This window comes from Heptranchias perlo, chromosome 10, assembly GCF_035084215.1.
Source record: "Heptranchias perlo isolate sHepPer1 chromosome 10, sHepPer1.hap1, whole genome shotgun sequence".
In the NCBI taxonomy this organism is placed as follows: domain Eukaryota; kingdom Metazoa; phylum Chordata; class Chondrichthyes; order Hexanchiformes; family Hexanchidae; genus Heptranchias; species Heptranchias perlo.
In genome coordinates, this window is record NC_090334.1 from 187,097 (window position 1) to 212,300 (window position 25,204).

The following is a 25,204-nucleotide window of genomic DNA, read 5'->3' on the forward strand; positions in this document are numbered from 1 at the left end:
CAGTCTGTGAGTGAACAGTATCTAAACCCAGTCTGTCAGTGAAAAGTATCTAAACCCAGCCTGTCAGTGACCAGTATCTAAACCCAGTCCGTCGGTGAACAGTATCTGAACACAGTCTGTCAGTGACCAGTATCTAAACCCAGTCCGTCAGTGAACAGTATCTAAACCCAGTCCGTCAGTGAACAGTATCTAAACCCAGTCCGTCGGTGAACAGTATCTGAACACAGTCTGTCAGTGACCAGTATCTAAACCCAGTCCGTCAGTGAACAGTATCTAAACCCAGTCTGTCAGTGAACAGTATCTAAACACAGTCTGTCAGTGACCAGTATCTAAACCCAGTCTGTCAGTGAACAGTATCTAAACCCAGTCCGTCGGTGAACAGTATCTAAACCCAGTCTGTCAGTGACCAGTATCTAAACCCAGTCTGTCAGTGAACAGTATCTAAACCCAGTCTGTCAGTGACCAGTATCTAAACCCAGTCCGTCAGTGACCAGTATCTAAACCCAGTCTGTCAGTGACCAGTATCTAAACCCAGTCTGTCAGTGACCAGTATCGAAACCCAGTCCGTCGGTGAACAGTATCTAAACCCAGTCTGTCAGTGAACAGTATCTAAACCCAGTCTGTCAGTGACCAGTATCTAAACCCAGTCTGTCAGTGAACAGTATCTAAACCCAGTCCGTCAGTGACCAGTATCTAAACCCAGTCTGTCAGTGAACAGTATCTAAACCCAGTCTGTCAGTGAACAGTATCTAAACCCAGTCTGTCAGTGACCAGTATCTATACCCAGTCTGTCAGTGAACAGTATCTAAACCCAGTCTGTCAGTGACCAGTATCTAAACCCAGTCTGTCAGTGAACAGTATCTAAACCCAGTCCGTCGGTGAACAGTATCTAAACCCAGTCTGTCAGTGAACAGTATCTAAACCCAGTCTGTCAGTGACCAGTATCTAAACCCAGTCCGTCGGTGAACAGTATCTAAACCCAGTCTCTCAGTGACCAGTATCTAAACCCAGTCTGTCAGTGAACAGTATCTAAACCCAGTCTGTCAGTGAACAGTATCTAAACCCAGTCTGTCAGTGAACAGTATCTAAACCCAGTCTGTCAGTGAACAGTATCTATACCCAGTCTGTCAGTGAACAGTATCTAAACCCAGTCTGTCAGTGAACAGTATCTAAACCCAGTCTGTCAGTGAACAGTATCTAAACCCAGTCTCTCAGTGACCAGTATCTAAACCCAGTCCGTCAGTGAACAGTATCTAAACCCAGTCTGTCAGTGACCAGTATCTAAACCCAGTCTGTCAGTGACCAGTATCTAAACCCAGTCTGTCAGTGAACAGTATCTAAACCCAGTCCGTCAGTGAACAGTATCTAAACCCAGTCCGTCAGTGAACAGTATCTAAACCCAGACTGTCAGTGAACAGTATCTAAACCCAGTCTGTCAGTGACCAGTATCTAAACCCAGTCTGTCAGTGAACAGTATCCAAACCCTGTCTGTCAGTGACCAGTATCTAAACCCAGTCTGTCAGTGACCAGTATCTAAACCCAGTCTGTCAGTGAACAGTATCCAAACCCAGTCTGTCAGTGAACAGTATCTAAACCCAGTCTGTCAGTGAACAGTATCTAAACCCAGTCCGTCAGTGAACAGTATCTAAACCCAGTCCGTCAGTGACCAGTATCTAAACCCAGTCCGTCAGTGAACAGTATCTAAACCCAGTCTGTCAGTGACCAGTATCTAAACCCAGTCCGTCGGTGAACAGTATCTAAACACAGTCTGTCAGTGACCAGTATCTAAACCCAGTCTGTCAGTGACCAGTATCTAAACCCAGTCCGTCAGTGAACAGTATCTAAACCCAGTCCGTCAGTGAACAGTATCTAAACCCAGTCCGTCAGTGACCAGTATCTAAACCCAGTCCGTCAGTGAACAGTATCTAAACCCAGTCTGTCAGTGACCAGTATCTGAACCCAGTCCTTCGGTGAACAGTATCTAAACACAGTCTGTCAGTGACCAGTATCTAAACCCAGTCTGTCAGTGACCAGTATCTAAACCCAGTCCGTCGGTGAACAGTATCTAAACACAGTCTGTCAGTGACCAGTATCTAAACCCAGTCCGTCAGTGAACAGTATCTAAACCCAGTCTGTCAGTGACCAGTATCTAAACCCAGTCTGTCAGTGAACAGTATCGAAACCCAGTCTGTCAGTGAACAGTATCTAAACCCAGTCTGTCAGTGACCAGTATCTAAACCCAGTCTGTCAGTGAACAGTATCTAAACCCAGTCTGTCAGTGAAAAGTATCTAAACCCAGTCTGTCAGTGACCAGTATCTAAACCCAGTCTGTCAGTGAACAGGATCTAAACCCAGTCTGTGAGTGAACAGTATCTAAACCCAGTCTGTCAGTGACCAGTATCTAAACCCAGTCTGTCAGTGAACAGTATCTAAACCCAGTCTGTCAGTGAAAAGTATCTAAACCCAGTCTGTCAGTGAACAGTATCTAAACCCAGTCTGTCAGTGAACAGTATCTAAACCCAGTCTGTCAGTGAAAAGTATCTAAACCCAGTCTGTCAGTGAACAGTATCTAAACCCAGTCTCTCAGTGAACAGTATCTGAACCCAGTCTGTCAGTGAACAGTATCTAAACCCAGTCTGTCAGTGACCAGTATCGAAACCCAGTCCGTCGGTGAACAGTATCTAAACCCAGTCTGTCAGTGAACAGTATCTAAACCCAGTCTGTCAGTGAACAGGATCTAAACCCAGTCTGTCAGTGACCAGTATCTAAACCCAGTCTGTCAGTGAACAGTATCTAAACCCAGTCCGTCAGTGAACAGTATCTAAACCCAGTCTGTCAGTGACCAGTATCTAAACCCAGTCCGTCGGTGAACAGTATCTAAACCCAGTCTGTCAGTTTACCAGTATCTAAACCCAGTCCGTCGGTGAACAGTATCTAAACCCAGTCTGTCAGTGACCAGTATCTAAACCCAGTCCGTCGGTGAACAGTATCTAAACCCAGTCTGTCAGTGACCAGTATCTAAACCCAGTCCGTCGGTGAACAGTATCTAAACACAGTCTGTCAGTGACCAGTATCTAAACCCAGTCCGTCAGTGAACAGTATCTAAACCCAGCCTGTCAGTGAACAGGATCTAAACCCAGTCTGTCAGTGACCAGTATCTAAACCCAGTCTGTCAGTGAACAGTATCTAAACCCAGTCTGTCAGTGAAAAGTATCTAAACCCAGTCTGTCAGTGACCAGTATCTAAACCCAGTCTGTCAGTGAACAGTATCTAAACCCAGTCTGTCAGTGACCAGGCTCGAAACCCAGTCCGTCAGTGAACAGTATCTAAACCCAGTCTGTCAGTGAACAGTATCTAAACCCAGTCTGTCAGTGAACAGTATCGAAACCCAGTCCGTCGGTGAACAGTATCTAAACCCAGTCTGTCAGTGAACAGTATCTAAACCCAGTCTGTCAGTGAACAGTATCTAAACACAGTCTGTCAGTGAACAGTATCTAAACCCAGTCTGTCAGTGAACAGTATCTAAACCCAGTCTGTCAGTGACCAGTATCTAAACCCAGTCTGTCAGTGACCAGTATCTAAACCCAGTCTGTCAGTGACCAGTATCTAAACCCAGTCCGTCAGTGACCAGGCTCGAAACCCAGTCCGTCGGTGAACAGTATCTAAACCCAGTCTGTCAGTGACCAGTATCGAAACCCAGTCCGTCGGTGAACAGTATCTAAACCCAGTCTGTCAGTGAACAGTATCTAAACCCAGTCTGTCAGTGAACAGTATCTAAACACAGTCTGTCAGTGAACAGTATTTAAACCCAGTCTGTCAGTGAACAGTATCTAAACCCAGTCTGTCAGTGACCAGTATCTAAACCCAGTCTGTCAGTGACCAGTATCTAAACCCAGTCTGTCAGTGACCAGTATCTAAACCCAGTCTGTCAGTGACCAGTATCTAAACCCAGTCCGTCAGTGAACAGTATTTAAACCCAGTCTGTCAGTGAACAGTATCTAAACCCAGTCTGTCAGTGACCAGTATCTAAACCCAGTCCGTCAGTGAACAGTATCTAAACCCAGTCTGTCAGTGAACAGTATCTAAACCCAGTCTGTCAGTGAACAGTATCTAAACCCAGTCTGTCAGTGACCAGTATCTAAACCCAGTCCGTCAGTGAACAGTATCTAAACCCAGTCTGTCAGTGAACAGTATCTAAACCCAGTCCGTCAGTGAACAGTATCTAAACCCAGTCTCTCAGTGAACAGTATCTCAACCCAGTCTGTCAGTGAACAGTATCTAAACCCAGTCTGTCAGTGACCAGTATCTAAACCCAGTCCGTCAGTGACCAGTATCTAAAGCCAGTCTCTCAGTGAACAGTATCTAAACCCAGTCTGTCAGTGAACAGTATCTAAACCCAGTCTGTCAGTGAACAGTATCTAAACCCAGTCTGTCAGTGACCAGTATCTAAACCCAGTCTGTCAGTGAACAGTATCTAAACCCAGTCTGTCAGTGAACAGTATCTAAACCCAGTCTGTCAGTGAACAGTATCTAAACCCAGTCTGTCAGTGAACAGTATCTAAACCCAGTCTGTCAGTGAACAGTATCTAAACCCAGTCTGTCAGTGAACAGTATCTAAACACAGTCTGTCAGTGAACAGGATCTAAACCCAGTCTGTCAGTGAACAGGATCTAAACCCAGTCTGTCAGTGACCAGTATCTAAACCCAGTCTGTCAGTGAACAGTATCTAAACACAGTCTGTCAGTGAACAGTATCTAAACCCAGTCTGTCAGTGAACAGTATCTAAACCCAGTCTGTCAGTGAACAGTATCTAAACCCAGTCTGTCAGTGAACAGTATCGAAACCCAGTCTGTCAGTGAACAGTATCGAAACACAGTCTGTCAGTGAACAGTATCTAAACCCAGCCTGTCAGTGACCAGTATCTAAACCCAGTCTGTCAGTGAACAGTATCTAAACCCATTCTGTCAGTGAACAGTATCTAAACCCAGTCTGTCAGTGACCAGTATCTAAACCCAGTCTGTCAGTGACCAGTATCTAAAGCCAGTCTGTCAGTGACCAGTATCTAAACCCAGTCTGTCAGTGACCAGTATCTAAACCCAGTCTGTCAGTGAACAGTATCTAAACCCAGTCTGTCAGTGACCAGTATCTAAACCCAGTCTGTCAGTGACCAGTATCTAAACCCAGTCCGTCAGTGAACAGTATCTAAACCCAGTCTGTCAGTGACCAGTATCGAAACCCAGTCTGTCAGTGACCAGTATCTAAACCCAGTCCGTCAGTGAACAGTATCTAAACCCAGTCTGTCAGTGAACAGTATCTAAACCCAGTCTGTCAGTGAACAGTATCTAAACCCAGTCTGTCAGTGACCAGTATCTAAACCCAGTCTGTCAGTGAACTGTATCTAAACACAGTCTGTCAGTGAACAGTATCTAAACCCAGTCTGTCAGTGAACAGTATCTAAACCCAGTCTGTCAGTGAACAGTATCTAAACCCAGTCTGTCAGTGACCAGTATCTAAACCCAGTCCGTCAGTGAACAATATCTAAACCCAGTCTGTCAGTGACCAGTATCTAAACCCAGTCTGTCAGTGACCAGGATCTAAACCCAGTCTGTCAGTGACCAGTATCTAAAGCCAGTCTGTCAGTGACCAGTATCTAAACCCAGTCTGTCAGTGAACAGTATCTAAACCCAGTCTGTCAGTGACCAGTATCTAAACCCAGTCTGTCAGTGAACAGTATCTAAACCCAGTCTGTCAGTGACCAGTATCTAAACCCAGTCTGTCAGTGAACAGTATCCAAACCCAGTCTGTCAGTGACCAGTATCTAAACCCAGTCTGTCAGTGACCAGTATCTAAACCCAGTCTGTCAGTGAACAGTATCCAAACCCAGTCTGTCAGTGAACAGTATCTAAACCCAGTCTGTCAGTGAACAGTATCTAAACCCAGTCTGTCAGTGAACAGTATCTAAACACAGTCTGTCAGTGAACAGTATCTAAATCCAGTCCGTCAGTGAACAGTATCTAAACCCAGTCCGTCAGTGAACAGTATCTAAACCCAGTCCGTCAGTGAACAGTATCTAAACCCATCTGTCAGTGAACAGTATCTAAACCCAGTCTGTCAGTGAACAGTATCCAAACCCAGTCTGTCAGTGAACAGTATCTAAACCCAGTCTGTCAGTGACCAGTATCTAAACCCAGTCCGTCAGTGAACAGTATCTAAACCCAGTCCGTCAGTGACCAGTATCTAAACCCAGTCTGTCAGTGAACAGTATCTAAACCCAGTCCGTCAGTGAACAGTATCTAAACCCAGTCCGTCGGTGAACAGTATCTAAACACAGTCTGTCAGTGACCAGTATCTAAACCCAGTCTGTCAGTGAACAGTATCTAAACCCAGTCTGTCAGTGAACAGTATCTAAACCCAGCCCATCAGTGAACAGTATCTAAACCCAGTCCGTCAGTGACCAGTATCTAAACCCAGTCCGTCAGTGAACAGTATCTAAACCCAGTCTGTCAGTGAACAGTATCTAAACCCAGTCTGTCAGTGACCAGTATCTAAACCCAGTCTGTCAGTGAACAGTATCTAAACCCAGTCTGTCAGTGAACAGTATCTAAACCCAGTCCGTCAGTGAACAGTATCTAAACCCAGTCTGTCAGTGAACAGTATCTAAACCCAGTCTGTCAGTGACCAGTATCTAAACCCAGTCTGTCAGTGACCAGTATCTAAACCCAGTCTGTCAGTGAACAGTATCTAAACCCAGCCTGTCAGTGAACAGGATCTAAACCCAGTCTGTGAGTGAACAGTATCTAAACCCAGTCTGTCAGTGAAAAGTATCTAAACCCAGTCTGTCAGTGACCAGTATCTAAACCCAGTCTGTCAGTGAAAAGTATCTAAACCCAGTCTGTCAGTGAACAGTATCTAAACCCAGTCCGTCAGTGAACAGTATCTAAACCCAGTCTGTCAGTGAAAAGTATCTAAACCCAGTCTGTCAGTGAACAGTATCTAAACCCAGTCTGTCAGTGAACAGTATCTAAACCCAGTCCGTCAGTGAACAGTATCTAAACCCAGTCTCTCAGTGAACAGTATCTAAACCCAGTCTGTCAGTGACCAGTATCGAAACCCAGTCCGTCGGTGAACAGTATCTAAACCCAGTCTGTCAGTGAACAGTATCTAAACCCAGTCTGTCAGTGAACAGTATCTAAACCCAGTCTGTCAGTGACCAGTATCGAAACCCAGTCCGTCGGTGAACAGTATCTAAACCCAGTCTGTCAGTGACCAGTATCTAAACCCAGTCCGTCAGTGAACAGTATCTAAACCCAGTCTGTCAGTGACCAGTATCTAAACCCAGTCTGTCAGTGACCAGTATCTAAACCCAGTCCGTCAGTGAACAGTATCTAAACCCAGTCCGTCAGTGAACAGTATCTAAACCCAGTCTGTCAGTGAACAGTATCTAAACCCAGTCTTTCAGTGACCAGTATCTAAACCCAGTCTGTCAGTGACCAGTATCTAAACCCAGTCTGTCAGTGAACAGTATCTAAACCCAGTCTGTCAGTGACCAGTATCTAAACCCAGTCCGTCAGTGAACAGTATCTAAACCCAGTCTGTCAGTGACCAGTATCTAAACCCAGTCTGTCAGTGACCAGTATCTAAACCCAGTCTGTCAGTGAACAGTATCTAAACCCAGCCTGTCAGTGACCAGTATCTAAACCCAGTCCGTCAGTGAACAGTATCTAAACCCAGTCTGTCAGTGAACAGTATCTAAACCCAGTCTGTCAGTGACCAGTATCTAAACCCAGTCTGTCAGTGACCAGTATCTAAACCCAGTCCGTCAGTGAACAGTATCTAAACCCAGTCCGTCAGTGAACAGTATCTAAACCCAGTCTCTCAGTGAACAGTATCTAAACCCAGTCTGTCAGTGACCAGTATCGAAACCCAGTCCGTCGGTGAACAGTATCTAAACCCAGTCTGTCAGTGAACAGTATCTAAACCCAGTCTGTCAGTGAACAGTATCTAAAACCAGTCTGTCAGTGACCAGTATCGAAACCCAGTCCGTCGGTGAACAGTATCTAAACCCAGTCTGTCAGTGACCAGTATCTAAACCCAGTCCGTCAGTGAACAGTATCTAAACCCAGTCTGTCAGTGACCAGTATCTAAACCCAGTCCGTCAGTGAACAGTATCTAAACCCAGTCTGTCAGTGACCAGTATCTAAACCCAGTCTGTCAGTGAACAGTATCTAAACCCAGTCCGTCAGTGAACAGTATCTAAACCCAGTCTGTCAGTGACCAGTATCTCAACCCAGTCTGTCAGTGACCAGTATCTAAACCCAGTCTGTCAGTGAACAGTATCTAAACCCAGCCTGTCAGTGACCAGTATCTAAACCCAGTCCGTCAGTGAACAGTATCTAAACCCAGTCTGTCAGTGAACAGTATCTAAACCCAGTCCATCAGTGAACAGTATCTAAACCCAGTCTGTCAGTGAACAGTATCTAAACCCAGTCCGTCGGTGACCAGTATCTAAACCCAGTCTGTCTGTGACCATTATCTAAACCCAGTCCGTCAGTGACCAGTATCTAAACCCAGTCTGTCAGTGAACAGCATCTCAACCCAGTCTGTCAGTGAACAGTATCTAAACCCAGTCTGTCAGTGACCAGTATCTAAACCCAGTCTGTCAGTGACCAGTATCTAAACCCAGTCCGTCGGTGAACAGTATCTAAACCCAGTCTGTCAGTGAACAGTATCTAAACCCAGTCTGTCAGTGAACAGTATCTAAACCCAGTCTGTCAGTGACCAGTATCTAAACCCAGTCCGTCAGTGACCAGTATCTAAACCCAGTCCGTCGGTGAACAGTATCTAAACCCAGTCTGTCAGTGACCAGTATCTAAACCCAGTCTGTCAGTGACCAGTATCTAAACCCAGTCCGTCGGTGAACAGTATCTAAACCCAGTCTCTCAGTGACCAGTATCTAAACCCAGTCTGTCAGTGAACAGTATCTAAACCCAGTCCGTCGGTGAACAGTATCTAAACCCAGTCTGTCAGTGAACAGTATCTAAACCCAGTCTGTCAGTGAACAGTATCTAAACCCAGCCTGTCAGTGACCAGTATCTAAACCCAGTCCGTCAGTGAACAGTATCTAAACCAAGTCTGTCAGTGACCAGTATCTAAACCCAGTCTGTCTGTGACCATTATCTAAACCCAGTCCGTCAGTGACCAGTATCTAAACCCAGTCTGTCAGTGACCAGTATCTAAACCCAGTCTGTCAGTGAACAGTATCTAAACCCAGTCTGTCAGTGAACAGTATCTAAACCCAGTCTGTCAGTGAACAGTATCTAAACCCAGTCTGTCAGTGACCAGTATCTAAACCCAGTCTGTCAGTGAACAGTATCTAAACCCAGTCTGTCAGTGAACAGTATCTAAACCCAGTCTGTCAGTGAACAGTATCTAAACCCAGTCTGTCAGTGAACAGTATCTAAACCCAGTCTGTCAGTGAACAGTATCTAAACCCAGTCCGTCAGTGAACAGTATCTAAACCCAGTCTGTCAGTGAACAGTATCTAAACCCAGTCTGTCAGTGAACAGTATCTAAACCCAGTCTGTCAGTGAACAGTATCTAAACCCAGTCCGTCAGTGAACAGTATCTAAACCCAGTCTGTCAGTGAACAGTATCTAAACCCAGTCCGTCAGTGAACAGTATCTAAACCCAGCCTGTCAGTGACCAGTATCTGAACCCAGTCTGTCAGTGAACAGTATCTAAACCCAGTCTGTCAGTGAACAGTATCTAAACCCAGTCTGTCAGTGAACAGTATCTAAACCCAGCCTGTCAGTGACCAGTATCTGAACCCAGTCTGTCAGTGAACAGTATCTAAACCCAGTCTGTCAGTGAACAGTATCTAAACCCAGTCTGTCAGTGACCAGTATCTAAACCCAGTCTGTCAGTGAACAGTATCTAAACACAGTCTGTCAGTGACCAGTATCTAAACCCAGTCTGTCAGTGACCAGTATCTAAACCCAGTCTGTCAGTGAACAGTATCTAAACCCAGTCTGTCAGTGACCAGTATCTAAACCCAGTCCGTCAGTGAACAGTATCTAAACCCAGTCTGTCAGTGAACAGTATCTAAACCCAGTCTGTCAGTGACCAGTATCTAAACCCAGTCTGTCAGTGAACAGTATCTAAACCCAGTCTGTCAGTGAACAGTATCTAAACCCAGTCTGTCAGTGACCAGTATCTAAACCCAGTCTGTCAGTGAACAGTATCTAAACCCAGTCTGTCAGTGAACAGTATCTAAACCCAGTCTGTCAGTGAACAGTATCTAAACCCAGCCTGTCAGTGACCAGTATCTAAACCCAGTCCGTCAGTGAACAGTATCTAAACCCAGTCTGTCAGTGAACAGTATCTAAACCCAGTCTGTCAGTGAACAGTATCTAAACCCAGTCTGTCGATGAACAGTATCTAAACCCAGTCTGTCAGTGAACAGTATCTAAACCCAGTCTGTCAGTGACCAGTATCTAAACCCAGTCCATCAGTGAACAGTATCTAAACCCAGTCTGTCAGTGAACAGTATCTAAACCCAGTCTGTCAGTGACCAGTATCTAAACCCAGTCTGTCAGTGACCTATCTAAACCCAGTCCGTCAGTGAACAGTATCTAAACCCAGTCTGTCAGTGACCAGTATCTAAACCCAGTCCATCAGTGAACAGTATCTAAACCCAGTCTGTCAGTGAACAGTATCTAAACCCAGTCTGTCAGTGACCAGTATCTAAACCCAGTCTGTCAGTGACCTATCTAAACCCAGTCCGTCAGTGAACAGTATCTAAACCCAGTCTGTCAGTGACCAGTATCTAAACCCAGTCCGTCAGTGAACAGTATCTAAACCCAGTCTGTCAGTGACCAGTATCTAAACCCAGTCTGTCAGTGACCAGTATCTAAACCCAGTCCGTCGGTGAACAGTATCTAAACCCAGTCTCTCAGTGACCAGTATCTAAACCCAGTCTGTCAGTGAACAGTATCTAAACCCAGTCCGTCGGTGAACAGTATCTAAACCCAGTCTGTCAGTGAACAGTATCTAAACCCAGTCTGTCAGTGAACAGTATCTAAACCCAGCCTGTCAGTGACCAGTATCTAAACCCAGTCCGTCAGTGAACAGTATCTAAACCAAGTCTGTCAGTGACCAGTATCTAAACCCAGTCTGTCTGTGACCATTATCTAAACCCAGTCCGTCAGTGACCAGTATCTAAACCCAGTCTGTCAGTGACCAGTATCTAAACCCAGTCTGTCAGTGAACAGTATCTAAACCCAGTCTGTCAGTGAACAGTATCTAAACCCAGTCTGTCAGTGAACAGTATCTAAACCCAGTCTGTCAGTGACCAGTATCTAAACCCAGTCTGTCAGTGAACAGTATCTAAACCCAGTCTGTCAGTGAACAGTATCTAAACCCAGTCTGTCAGTGAACAGTATCTAAACCCAGTCTGTCAGTGAACAGTATCTAAACCCAGTCTGTCAGTGAACAGTATCTAAACCCAGTCCGTCAGTGAACAGTATCTAAACCCAGTCTGTCAGTGAACAGTATCTAAACCCAGTCTGTCAGTGAACAGTATCTAAACCCAGTCTGTCAGTGAACAGTATCTAAACCCAGTCCGTCAGTGAACAGTATCTAAACCCAGTCTGTCAGTGAACAGTATCTAAACCCAGTCCGTCAGTGAACAGTATCTAAACCCAGCCTGTCAGTGACCAGTATCTGAACCCAGTCTGTCAGTGAACAGTATCTAAACCCAGTCTGTCAGTGAACAGTATCTAAACCCAGTCTGTCAGTGAACAGTATCTAAACCCAGCCTGTCAGTGACCAGTATCTGAACCCAGTCTGTCAGTGAACAGTATCTAAACCCAGTCTGTCAGTGAACAGTATCTAAACCCAGTCTGTCAGTGACCAGTATCTAAACCCAGTCTGTCAGTGAACAGTATCTAAACACAGTCTGTCAGTGACCAGTATCTAAACCCAGTCTGTCAGTGACCAGTATCTAAACCCAGTCTGTCAGTGAACAGTATCTAAACCCAGTCTGTCAGTGACCAGTATCTAAACCCAGTCCGTCAGTGAACAGTATCTAAACCCAGTCTGTCAGTGAACAGTATCTAAACCCAGTCTGTCAGTGACCAGTATCTAAACCCAGTCTGTCAGTGAACAGTATCTAAACCCAGTCTGTCAGTGAACAGTATCTAAACCCAGTCTGTCAGTGACCAGTATCTAAACCCAGTCTGTCAGTGAACAGTATCTAAACCCAGTCTGTCAGTGAACAGTATCTAAACCCAGTCTGTCAGTGAACAGTATCTAAACCCAGCCTGTCAGTGACCAGTATCTAAACCCAGTCCGTCAGTGAACAGTATCTAAACCCAGTCTGTCAGTGAACAGTATCTAAACCCAGTCTGTCAGTGAACAGTATCTAAACCCAGTCTGTCGATGAACAGTATCTAAACCCAGTCTGTCAGTGAACAGTATCTAAACCCAGTCTGTCAGTGACCAGTATCTAAACCCAGTCCATCAGTGAACAGTATCTAAACCCAGTCTGTCAGTGAACAGTATCTAAACCCAGTCTGTCAGTGACCAGTATCTAAACCCAGTCTGTCAGTGACCTATCTAAACCCAGTCCGTCAGTGAACAGTATCTAAACCCAGTCTGTCAGTGACCAGTATCTAAACCCAGTCCATCAGTGAACAGTATCTAAACCCAGTCTGTCAGTGAACAGTATCTAAACCCAGTCTGTCAGTGACCAGTATCTAAACCCAGTCTGTCAGTGACCTATCTAAACCCAGTCCGTCAGTGAACAGTATCTAAACCCAGTCTGTCAGTGACCAGTATCTAAACCCAGTCCGTCAGTGAACAGTATCTAAACCCAGTCTGTCAGTGAACAGTATCTAAACCCAGTCTGGCAGTGACCAGTATCGAAACCCAGTCTGTCAGTGAACAGTATCTAAACCCAGTCTGTCAGTGAACAGTATCTAAACCCATTCTGTCAGTGACCAGTATCTAAACCCAGCCTGTCAGTGACCAGTATCTAAACCCAGCCTGTCAGTGACCAGTATCTAAACCCAGTCTGTCAGTGACCAGTATCTAAACCCAGCCTGTCAGTGCCCTTGCTGTTAAATCAGTTGCGGTGGAGTGACATTCAAAGATCGTTGGAAGTCTACATTATTCTCTAACTGGTCATTACCACAAAATCTGATTTTGACATTAACGATCAGAGGGAGCAGTCATGTTAAAAATATCAGACTCTTGACCTTCCCTCATGCAGCAGTGTGCAAATCAGTGTGTAAATCAGTGTGTAATTCAATACCCCAGGCAGGAAAGGTTTGATTTTCCTGTCCATTGAACACTTGTGAGGAATACTCAGATCATCTTGTCATTTCAGGTGTTAGTATCTGGGCGTATATCCACATCAGGTTCAGTGCGCCTTCGATGCAGAGCAAAGCTTCCACCACTTTATCTGAAAAAGGTGCCTTAAAACTAAGAGACTTGAGCCTATAATCCAGGCCGACACTCGCAATAGAGTACTGAGGGAGTGCTGCACTGTTGGAGGTGCCGTCTTTTGGATGAGACATTAACTGAGGGCCCATCTGCCCTCTCAGGTGGATGTAAAAGATCCCAGGGCACTATTTGAAGAAGAGCAGGTGAGTTCTCCCTGGAGTCCTGGCCAATATTTATCCCTCAACCAACATCACTAAAACAGATTATCTGGTCATTATCACATTGCTGTTTGTGGGATCTTGCTGTGCGCAAATTGGCTGCTGTGTTTCCTACATTACAACAGTGACTACATTTCAAAAAGTATTTAATTGGCTGTAACGCGATTTGGGACATCCTGAGGTCACGAAAGGCGCTGTATAAATGCAAGTCTTTCTATCTTTTTAGTCTGTAAGGAAAGGGTTAATCAGACTGTCCTGTAATCTGCTAACGTTATATGGTTACTGATTTCTCTTTAGATTCTGGCCATGTTAACCTTTAACCTTAGCCTGTTAAGCGGGGAAGTCTAAGTTCATTTAGAAGCAGTGACCTTTGGGCTGTTGAATTAAGACTGAGCTTAAAGCCTGATGTTTCCACTTGTGGGGAGTCCTAATCTACGGGTCATAATATAACTTGTTTTTACACAGCGAGAGGTTAGGATCTGGAATGCACTGCTCGAGGGGGTGGTGGGGGCAGATTCAATCATGGCCTTCAAAAGGGAACTGGATAAATATTTGAAGGGAAAAAATTTGCAGGGCTACGGGGAAAGGGCGGGGGAGTGGGACTAGCTGGATTGGTCTTACATAGAGCCAGCACGGACTCAATGGGCTGAATGGTCTCTTTCCATGCTGTAATATTTCCATGATTCTATGATAAGATTGTCACTAATAAATCCAATAAAGAATTCAGGAGAAACTTCTTTACCCAGAGAGTGGTGAGAATGTGGAACTTGCACTACATGGAGTGGTTGAGGTGAATAGTGTAGATACATTTAAGGGGAAGCTTGATAAACACATGAGGGAGAAAGGAATAGAAGGATATGGTGATAGGGTGAGATGAAGTAGAATCATAGAATAAAAGAAAGGCTACAGCACGGAAGGAGGCCATTCGGCCCATTGAGTCCATTCCAGCTCTATGCACGAGCAATCCAGCTAGTCCCACTCCCCCGCATCTGTGAATGCCCCATCCTTTTAGAAAGCAGAAGATTGGTGGGAAATCACTTTGGGATGTTCTGAGGTCATGAAAGGTCCTATAGGAATGCACTTTCTTTCTTTCTTGTTCCGATATCATCCCAACAGCAGATCGCATTCCTCTTAGTACTGTAACTTTCCAGGGCTGAGTTCCAATTTATTCTGACTTACCAGAGGCTATAATCTTTTGCCTGTAGGCACATGGAGAATGATTGGTTGCACCGACACAGTTTGCAAAAGCAGTGCGTAAAATATTAGCGGAAATCTTGTCACGTTCACAGTAGTTTCCTGTGTGGTTAACATCACGTGGAAATATTCTGCAAATATTCTGTCAGACAGAAAAACTGGATCAAAGGTTTTTTTCTTGCAATTCTATTCGAGCATGCACCTGTCATGTACACCACACAAACTCTCATCACTTAGTCATGCCTGTGGTACTCAGAGGTGATGGGTTTTCACTTGTCCTCGAGGTACAGTACCATACATCATTGAGTAAGGATATCTCACCAGGTCTGACAGTTACTTATCAGGATAGACTTTATCCTTAGAGAGACAAGCCTATAACATAACTCCTGGAGATAAATATTCAGAATTATGATCTGGGCCCTTCTAATTAGGTAAATCCAAACTAAGGACTGGGCTCCCCTGACTGGTTGGGAATTTCAAATGGATTGTGTCCAGTACATTATTACAGAACTCAGACACAGAGGCCTAGAAATTGGTTCACGCCTGCTAGTGTCAAATCCCTCCATGGCCTCGCCCTTCCCTATCTCTGTAATCTCCTCCAACCCTACAACCCAATATTTATCCCTCAACCAACACCTAAATGATTAATGGTAGGGCGTTGGGGAGAGTTATAGAACAAAGAGATCTGGGAGTACAGGTTCATAGCTCCTTGAAAGTGGAGTCACAGGTGGATAGGGTGGTGAAGAAGGCATTCGGCATGCTTGGTTTCATTGGTCAGAACATTGAATACAGGAGTTGGGATGTCTTGTTGAAGTTGTACAAGACATTAGTAAGGCCACACTTGGAATACTGTGTACAGTTCTGGTCACCCTATTATAGAAAGGATATTATTAAACTAGAAAGAGTGCAGAAAAGATTTACTAGGATGCTACCGGGACTTGATGGTTTGACTTATAGGGAGAGGTTGGATAGACTGAGACTTTTTTCCCTGGAGAGTAGGAGGTTTAGGGGTGATCTTATAGAAGTTTATAAAATAATGAGGGGCATAGATAAGGTAGATAGTCAAAATCTTTTCCCAAAGGTAGGGGAGTCTATAACAAGGGGGCATAGATTTAAGGTGAGAGGGGAGAGATACAAAAGGGTCCAGAGGGGCAATTTTTTCACTCAAAGGGTGGTGAGTGTCTGGAACGAGCTGCCAGAGGCAGTAGTAGAGGCGGGTACAATTTTGTCTTTTAAAAAGCATTTGGACAGTTACATGGGTAAGATGGGTATAGAGGGATATGGGCCAAGTGCAGGCAATTGGGACTAGCTTAGTGGTATAAACTGGGCGACATGGACATGTTGGGCCGAAGGGCCTGTTTCCATGTTGTAAACTTCTATGATTCTATTATTCTAAAAGCAGATTATCTGGCCTTTATCACATTGCTGTTTTTGGGATCCTGCTGTGCACAAATTGGCTACCGTGTTTCCTACATTACAACAGTGACTACACTTTAAAAAGTACTTCATTCATTGTAAAATGTTTTGGGACATCCTGAGGTTGTGAAAGACGATATATAAGGGACTTAGGGATGGGCAATAAATGCTTGCCTTGCCAGCGATGCCCACATCCCATGAACAAATAAAAAAAAATGCAAGTCTATCTTCCTTGCATCGAGTAGCAGGTCACTTAGTCATCAGGAAGGAGTTTCATGGTGTGATCTCATCCACTTTTAGAACCTGGTCATGCCAACTGGTCTCCCAGCTTGTGGTTTGCGTGTTTCCAAGAGGGTGGTGTAAATCTACAGTGGAGAGTAATAACCCCCTCTTGACTTGAAGGGAGTTGGGCTACAGTGTCATTTGGAAGTCAGTCGTCAGTAAATCCCCTGCGTAAGACTGTTTGTGTCTATTAAACTGCGTATTTTGCAGTTAAGTGAACAGCATTGGCTGTATCTAAAGGCAGATTCAATCAGGAGTTCAAATCGCACTGTGAGATATTAGAAATAAACACACCAAAGCCTTCATCCTCTGTCTGCTGTTTCAAGGAAGGTGCTGTCATTTATTATAAACATGTTTGTTAACTTAATGGACTATCATTCGAACATAATGGGAGAAGTTTCGTCAGAACAGTTCTGATGAAAGCTCTTCGACCTGAAACATTAACTCTGTTTCTTTCTCCACAGATGCTGCCTCACTGGCTGAGTTTCTCCAGCATTTTCTGTTTTTATTTCAGATTTCCAGTATCCACAGTATTTTGCTTTTGATTTGAACATGATATCTGTTACTAATATCCAGGCTGACACTTCAGTGCTGCACCGTCAGAGGTGCCGTCTTTTGAATGAGACGTTAAACTGAGGCCCGTCTGCCCTCTCATGTGGATGTAAATGATCCCATGGCACTATTCAAAGAAGAGCAGGGAGGTCATCATCTCGTTGCTGTTTGTGGGATCTTGCTGTGTGCAAATTGGCTATCGTGTTTCCTACATTACAACAGTGACTACACTTCAGAAGTACTTCACTGGCTGTAAAGCGCTTTGGGATATCCTGAGGTCATGAAAGGTGCTATATAAATGCAAGTCTTTCTTTCTTTATCCCACAGCACAATTCTCAATTGCTGAGTTTTTTCCCCCTTGTTATTAGATTAAACTTTATTAAGACAATCATTCCCTTTGTTGGAGGAAGTGCTTTGTACTATTGAGCACATTCCCATGGAAATAATGGATGGATGACTTGACAGTTCACGGCTGGTGAAACTCGGTCATTGGTTCGGCTCAAAATAATAGGCCTTGTCGCAAGACTGGGAGAATTACTGCCCGCAATTTAATGCTCGAGTAATTTGTAACTGATATCTGGCACTATTCAACAACCTGCATTTATATAGCACCTTTAACGTACTAAAACATCCCCAGATGCTTCACAGGAGTGATTATCAAATGCTGAGGCAGCTGAAGGCACGGCCGCCAATGGTGGAGCGATTAATATCAGGGATGCGCAGGAGGCCAGAATTGGAGGAGCGCAGAGATCTCGGAGGGTTGTAGGGCTGGAGGAGATTACAGAGATAGGGAGGGGGGAGGGCCATGGAGGGATTTGAACGAGGATGGGAATGTACCAGTAATTAGGAGAAGTACTGACGTTCGACCCCCCCGGAGCTAGACTGCCCATTCTAAGCAGCAATGATGTGGAGATGCCGGTGATGGACTGGGGTTGACAAATGTAAGGAATCTTACAACACCAGGTTATAGCCCAACTGTTTTATTTGAAAATCACAAGCTTTCGGAGGCTTTCTCCTTCGTCAGGTGAGTGTGGGATTCCATGGAATGTTACCGCATTTATAGTCAGAGAACAATACCTGGTGATTACAGATAATCTTTCCAACTGCCCGTTGTCAAGGCAATCAAAGTGTTCAGACAGAGAGATGTTACATACAGGACCACTGAATATACAAACGGCCAGAACAAAAGACAGAGAGAGAGAGAGAAACATCCGAAAGGAAGAGAAAGACAGAGAATGACCCGTTGTATTAAAAACAGATAACATTTGTTCGCTGGTGGGGTTACGTGTAGCGTGACATGAACCCAAGATCCCGGTTGAGGCCGTCCTCATGGGTGCGGAACTTGGCTATCAATTTCTGCTCGACGATTTTGCGTTGTCGTGTGTCTCGAAGGCCGCCTTTGAGAACGCTTACCCGAAGATCAGTGGCTGAATGTCCTTGACTGCTGAAGTGTTCCCCGACTGGGAGGGAACCCTCCTGTCTGGCGATTGTTGCGCGGTGTCCATTCATCCGTTGTCGCAGTGTCTGCATGGTCTCGCCAATGTACCATGCTCTGGGGCATCCTTTCCTGCAACGTATGAGGTAGACAACGTTGGCCGAGTCACAGGAGTATGAACCATGTACCTGGTGGGTGGTGTCCTCTCGTGTGATGGTGGTATCTGTGTCGATGATCTGGCATGTCTTGCAGAGGTTACCGTGGCAGGGTTGTGTGGTGTCGTGGACGCTGTTCTCCTGGAAGCTGGGTAATTTGCTGCGAACGATGGTCTGTTTGAGGTTGGGTGGCTGTTTAAAGGCGAGTAGTGGAGGTGTGGGGATGGCCATAGCGAGGTGCTCGTCGTCATTGATGACATGTTGAAGGCTGCGGAGAACATGGTGTAGTTTCTCCGCTCCGGGGAAGTACTGGACGACGAAGGGTACTCTGTTGGTTGCGTCCCGTGTTAGTCTTCTGAGGAGGTCTATGCGATTTTTTGCTGTGGCCCGTCACAGTAGTTCTAAGCAGCAGTAATAGGAGACGTACTGACCTTCGACCCTCCCGGAGCTAGACTGCCCATTCTAAGCAGCAGTAATAGGAGACGTACTGACGATCGACTCTCCCGGAGCTAGACTGCCCATTGTAAGCAGCAGTAATAGGAGACGTACTGACGATCGACTCTCCCGGAGCTAGACTGCCCATTGTAAGCAGCAGTAATAGGAGACGTACTGACGATCGACTCTCCCGGAGATAGGCTGCCCATTGTAAGCAGCAGTAATAGGAGACGTACTGACGATCGACCCTCCCGGAGCTAGACTGCCCATTCTAAGCAGCAGTAATAGGAGACGTACTGACGATCGACCCTCCCGGAGCTAGACTGCCCATTCTAAGCAGCAGTAATAGGAGACGTACTGACGATCGACCCTCCCGGAGCTAGACTGCCCATTCTAAGCAGCAGTAATAGGAGACGTACTGACCTTCGACCCTCCCGGAGCTAGACTGCCCATTCTAAGCAGCAGTAATAGGAGACGTACTGACCTTCGACCCTCCCGGAGCTAGGCTGCCCATTGTAAGCAGCAGTAATTTCGTGCTGTGCTTCTCATTGTACAGCATCCCTCCATCTGGATGAGAAGCATGTGTTCCTGATCTTCAGTGAAGCAGAGAGCAGCTCACTCATGCAACCGTGTCTCTGTAGGAATTCCCACTTCAATCACACTGAAGATGCCATTTTGTATCCCCAAATAATATCTGGGGATGGGGTTAATTAGTGTCTGCACTAAAGTGAATTACTAAAAATGATGGAAACCATGTGACAGTGTGTTTAAATATAGCCCAGAGGAACCTGCCTTCCCCCCTCATGCTGCGTCTTAGACAGTGATGCAAAACAGGCAATAGCCAATCGGCAGCTGGTTTTACACTCCAGCCAATGTTCTTTTTTATACAGGGCGATGGGATTTGGAAGTACAGGTTGTAAGTGTTGAAACATTTAAATTAATCATTCATAATTTCTCAACAAATATACATTCCCTTGAGGAATAAAAATTCCACAGGAGCAGTGATCCGACCGTGGCTAACTAGAGAAGTAAAGGCTGGTATTAGATTAAAAGAAGACGCTTACAATGTTGCCAAAAAGAATAGTAATCCTGAGGATTGGGACTGTTTTAGAAATCAGCAAAGGATAACCAAGAAATTGATGAAAAGGGAGGAAATAGAATGTTAGAGTAAACTAGCAAGAAATATAAAAACAGATTGTAAGAGCTTCTACAAGTATATAAAAAGGAAGAGAGCAGCGAAAGTAAATGTGGGTCCCTTGGGGGCTGAGACAGGAGAAATTATAATGGGGAATAAGGAAATGTCAGAGACATTAAACAAATATTTTGTATCTATCTTCACAGTAGAAGACACAAAAAACATACCAGAAATAGTGGGGAACCAAGGGGCTAATGAGAGTGAGGAACTTAAAGTAATTAATATCAATAGAGAAAAAGTACTGGAGAAATTAATGGGACTAAAAGCCAACAAATTCCCTGGACCTGATGGCCTACATCCTGAGGTTCTAAAAGAGGTGGCTGCGGAGATAGTGGATGCATTGGTTATGATCTTCCAGAATTCCCTAGATTCTAGAACGGTCCCAGTGGATTTTTAAAAATTCATTCATGGGATGTGGGCGTCGCTGGCGAGGCCGGCATTTATTGCCCATCCCTAATTGCCCTTGAGAAGGTGGTGGTGAGCCGCCTTCTTGAACCGCTGCAGTCCGTGTGGTGACTGTTCTCCCACAGTGCTGTTAGGGAGGGAGTTCCAGGATTTTGACCCAGTGACGATGAAGGAACGGCGATATATTTCCAAATCGGGATGGTGTGTGACTTGGAGGGGAACGTGCAGGTGGTGTTGTTCCCATGTACCTGCTGCTCTTGTCCTTCGAGGTGGTAGAGGTCGCGGGTTTGGGACTCCTCCCAAGAGACTCAAATGGAAGGGGTTAAGTTCTGAAGAAATACTGCCTGATCCCAGATTCCAGGAGTAAATGATCCCATGTAGTTTGAATGCTATATTTTCATGTTGAATTTTTAACTGTTTTATTTTTAAAAAGATCATAGAGCATCATCACAGTCTGATAGGCTGTGTGTGATAGGCTGTGTGTGATAGGCCGCGTGTGATAGGCCGTGTCTGATAGGCTGTGTGTGATAGGCCGCGTCTGATAGGCTGTGTGTGATAGGCCGCGTCTGATAGGCCGCGTCTGATAGGCCGTGTGTGATAGGCTGTGTGTGATAGGCCGTGTCTGATAGGCTGTGTGTGATAGGCTGTGTGTGATAGGCCGCGTGTGATAGGCCGTGTCTGATAGGCTGTGTGTGATAGGCCGCGTCTGATAGGCCGCGTCTGATAGGCCGTGTGTGATAGGCTGTGTGTGATAGGCCGTGTCTGATAGGCTGTGTGTGATAGGCCGCGTCTGATAGGCCGCGTCTGATAGGCCGCGTGTGATAGGCTGTGTGTGATAGGCCGCGTGTGACAGGCCGCGTCTGATAGGCTGTGTGTGACAGGCCGCGTCTGATAGGCTGTGTGTGATAGGCCGTGTCTGATAGGCTGTGTGTGATATATTTGAAGGTGGATTCACTAATCATCATGGCTTTGCTATTAACCTCGTCACCCCCTCCCAACAGGACAAGCAGGAGGAGGTCGGGGGGGGCGGTGATTAAAAATTAAAAATCACTAAACCCATCCCCAATCCCCCCCCGGCCCGTGGCCATTTTTACGGTGGGTTGTGAGGTGAGCGAGTGTCCTGTCCTGGAGAGGAGGGACTCTTCATTATCATATTTAAAATCAGGCTCCCACTGTGAAATTGGGAACATGATTTAAATTTAACTGCTGCCGGCCGGGTTTCCCAGGGCTCGGGAAAACTGGCAGCGAGAGAGAGACGAGAGCGGCCGGCTCCAGGAGTAAGTGTTTTTTACAGCAGGCCTTGTGGGCCAGGAGGAGCAGGAGTGCTTCCCCCCACCCCTCTCCCCACCCCGGACCCTCAATCGCGGCCTCTCCTCACTAATGTGATCGGCTGATTCCCCCCCCCCCCTCAACCCCCGTTCTCCGGCCGCCCCCCCCCACCCCGATCCTCCCCTCCCCCCCGATTGCCGATGACCGTCCCCAAGGCTCCCTGGCTGTGACCCTCCCACTGCTGGTTTTCCCACCCACCAGGTGCCCAGCCTCTCAATCTGTCCGGCTGCCGGGCGGGAAACGGAAGAAGAAAATGATGATGAGGTCCTGCCGTTAAATTGAGCAGGATCTCCACGCCCCCTAGGGATTTCCGGATTCCCGCTCCCCCGCACCCTCCCCGCCTCCCCATAAATATCGGGGCCTTTAAGTGAATTGCCTTGGATTGGGGTGGGAGTCAGGGGGTAGGGGGACATTATATAGCAAGCATGTCCTGAACGCCTCAGACCTGCTGTTATTTGTACAAATGTATTGGGGTTAGGGTTAAGCAGGGGGGTCAGATTAGGCCCGATGGTTAGTGTGGAGAAACACACTGGCACAGATTTGATGGGCCGAATGGCCAGTTTCCCTTCTGTAACTTTCAATGAGTCTCAAGTGTAATCGCAGAAACATTGATGGCTTTAAGGGATCAGATGCACGTGTATAGAGCATTACTGAAATAAGATTCCACATGGATGTTTGGATTCAAAATATCCTGGTTTTAATTATTTAAACAGTAAAAAAAATGGGAATATAGGAAGGAATGCAATACTGGCCCTTCAACATCACAGCACGTAAATCACCGCTTAATGTTTCACTATCAAGTTTCACCAGCGCCATCTGATATTTTTACAACATGCTGCTAACCATAAAACAACACTATTCAAAGATCAAACAGAATAGGTCGTATAACACCAAGAGAGACTGTATTTATACAGCACCGTTCACAAACTCAGGACGGCCCAAAGCACTTTACAGCCAATGAAGTACTTTTGAATGTAGGAAACGCAGCAGCCAATTTGCACACAGCAAGATCCCACAAACAGCAATGTGATGACTGACCAATTAAACTGTTTCAGTGATGTTAGTTGAGAGATAAATATTGACCAGGACACCAGGGAGAACTCCCCTGCTCTTCTTCAAATAGTGCCATGGGATCTTTTACATCCATTTCAGAGCACAGGTAAGAGTCAAATACACTGGAGTCACATACAGGCCCAGACCGGGTAAGGAGCCCTTAAGGTAAATGTGGTTTCCTTCCCGAGAGGACATCAGTGAACCAGTTGGGTTTTTACAACAATCCGACAGTTGCATGGTCACTTTTACTGAGACCAGATTTTTGTTTCCAGATTTTTTAAACTGAATTCAAATTCTCAAACTGCCCTGGCAGGTTTTGAACTCACGTTCTCTGGATTAATACTGAGAAGGACTGCAACAAAATAAAAGACACACACATCATTAAATAAATTTAAAACAGAAATCGACAGTTTCCTAGAAGTAAAGGGAATTAGGGGTTACGGGGAGCGGGCAGGAAATTGGACATGAATTTAGATTTGAGGTTAGGATCAGATCAGCCATGATCTTATTGAATGGCGGAGCAGGCTCGAGGGGCCGATTGGCCTACTCCTGCTCCTATTTCTTATGTTCTTATGTTCTAAGACATGAATAAACTTGCAGAATGGGTGTGTAATCGGCAAATTAATTTCAATATAGATATCGCTAAGTATGAGGTGGCACATTTTGGTAGGAAGAATAAGGGGGCCACACACTGCTTGGATAATAAGGCCACTAAATTGGGCCGTGGAGCACCTGTTGTTTCGGCGCTACACGGCCTCTCCGACATCCAAGATGGCGTCTTGGATGCGCAAGCACGTTTCCTGCGTGACATGCGCCAGACGCCATTTTGGTATAGGAGTTAGCGCAGGTGCAGATAACGAACGCTGGAATCATGTAAAATAGGGAGAAAATGGCTTCAATCAGTGTGAAACGCTGATTTAAAGTGATAGACACCATTTTGGGACTTAACGCTCAACTCAACCACAACCATCCGAACGTGTCTTAGAGTGCCTGGAGGACCCCCCACCGGCGCTATTTAAAGGGACCATGCAGGATTTACAGGTTACTGGCTGGATTATTGCCTCTGGCTGCTGAGACATTTGTAAACGTTTTTGGAGGTTACGCGGGGACATAGCCTAACATTTAGAGCCAGGACGTGCAGGAGTGAAGTTAGGAAATGCTTCTACACGCAAAGGGTGGGAGACGTTTGGAACGCTCTTCTGCAGACGGCAGTTGATGCGAGCTCACTTGTGAATGTTAAATCTGAGATTGATAAATTTCTGTGAACCAAGGGTATTAAGGGTATATGGAGTTAGGTCACAGGTCCACCATGATCTCACTGAATGGCGGAGCAGGCTCGAGGGGCTAAATGCCACTGCCACTTGCTGCCTCTTGATATGCGCCACCTTCTCCTGCAAGAAAGCGAGACGTGTGTCTGGGTGATGTGCCTGTCATGGTTGAATAGCTGCCAGTGTGTGTGGCCTGTGAGTTGTGGGTGGGCAGCTTGAAACAGTGGTAATGTGTTAGGGTAAGAGGATGCACTGGTTGGAAGAGTTGAGTACTGATGGAAAGAGTGAGTTTGTTGGTATGTGGGTGATGGGGGGTGTAGTGCATGGTGCAGTTGGTAGGAGACGCCACTTGATCTCACTCACCCTGACCACTCGTGTCAAAGCAATGATCTTCTTCATGATGCTGTGCGCCCGGCATTGACTTCGTCCCCCGCTGCCTCCCACTGCCTTTTGAGCTTATATCTGGAGGGCCTCTTGCACCCCCCTCCCATCCCCCCCACCCACCGTGGATATAGGATGTCCCTCCTTCTGACCACCTCCTGCACCTAAGGTCTCTAGTGCATCAGCGATGTCTGATCTCTATTCAGACTCCATGCAGACAGTAGACTGTTATTTCCATTAAATAACAGGTACCAGCTACCTTTAAGAGATTTCGAAGAAACATCCTCCCTTTAAGAGAGTGAGCTCCCCTGGTGGTGGAAAGTGTGAATTGCATTGATTCCAGGTGCAAGGCCTGGAAAGGAACGCTGATCGCAGGTGGGTGCTCCTTGGGTCCAAACTTGCGTCCTGCCTGCCCAGGGTCCATTGGGCATGGGGTGTTCGCT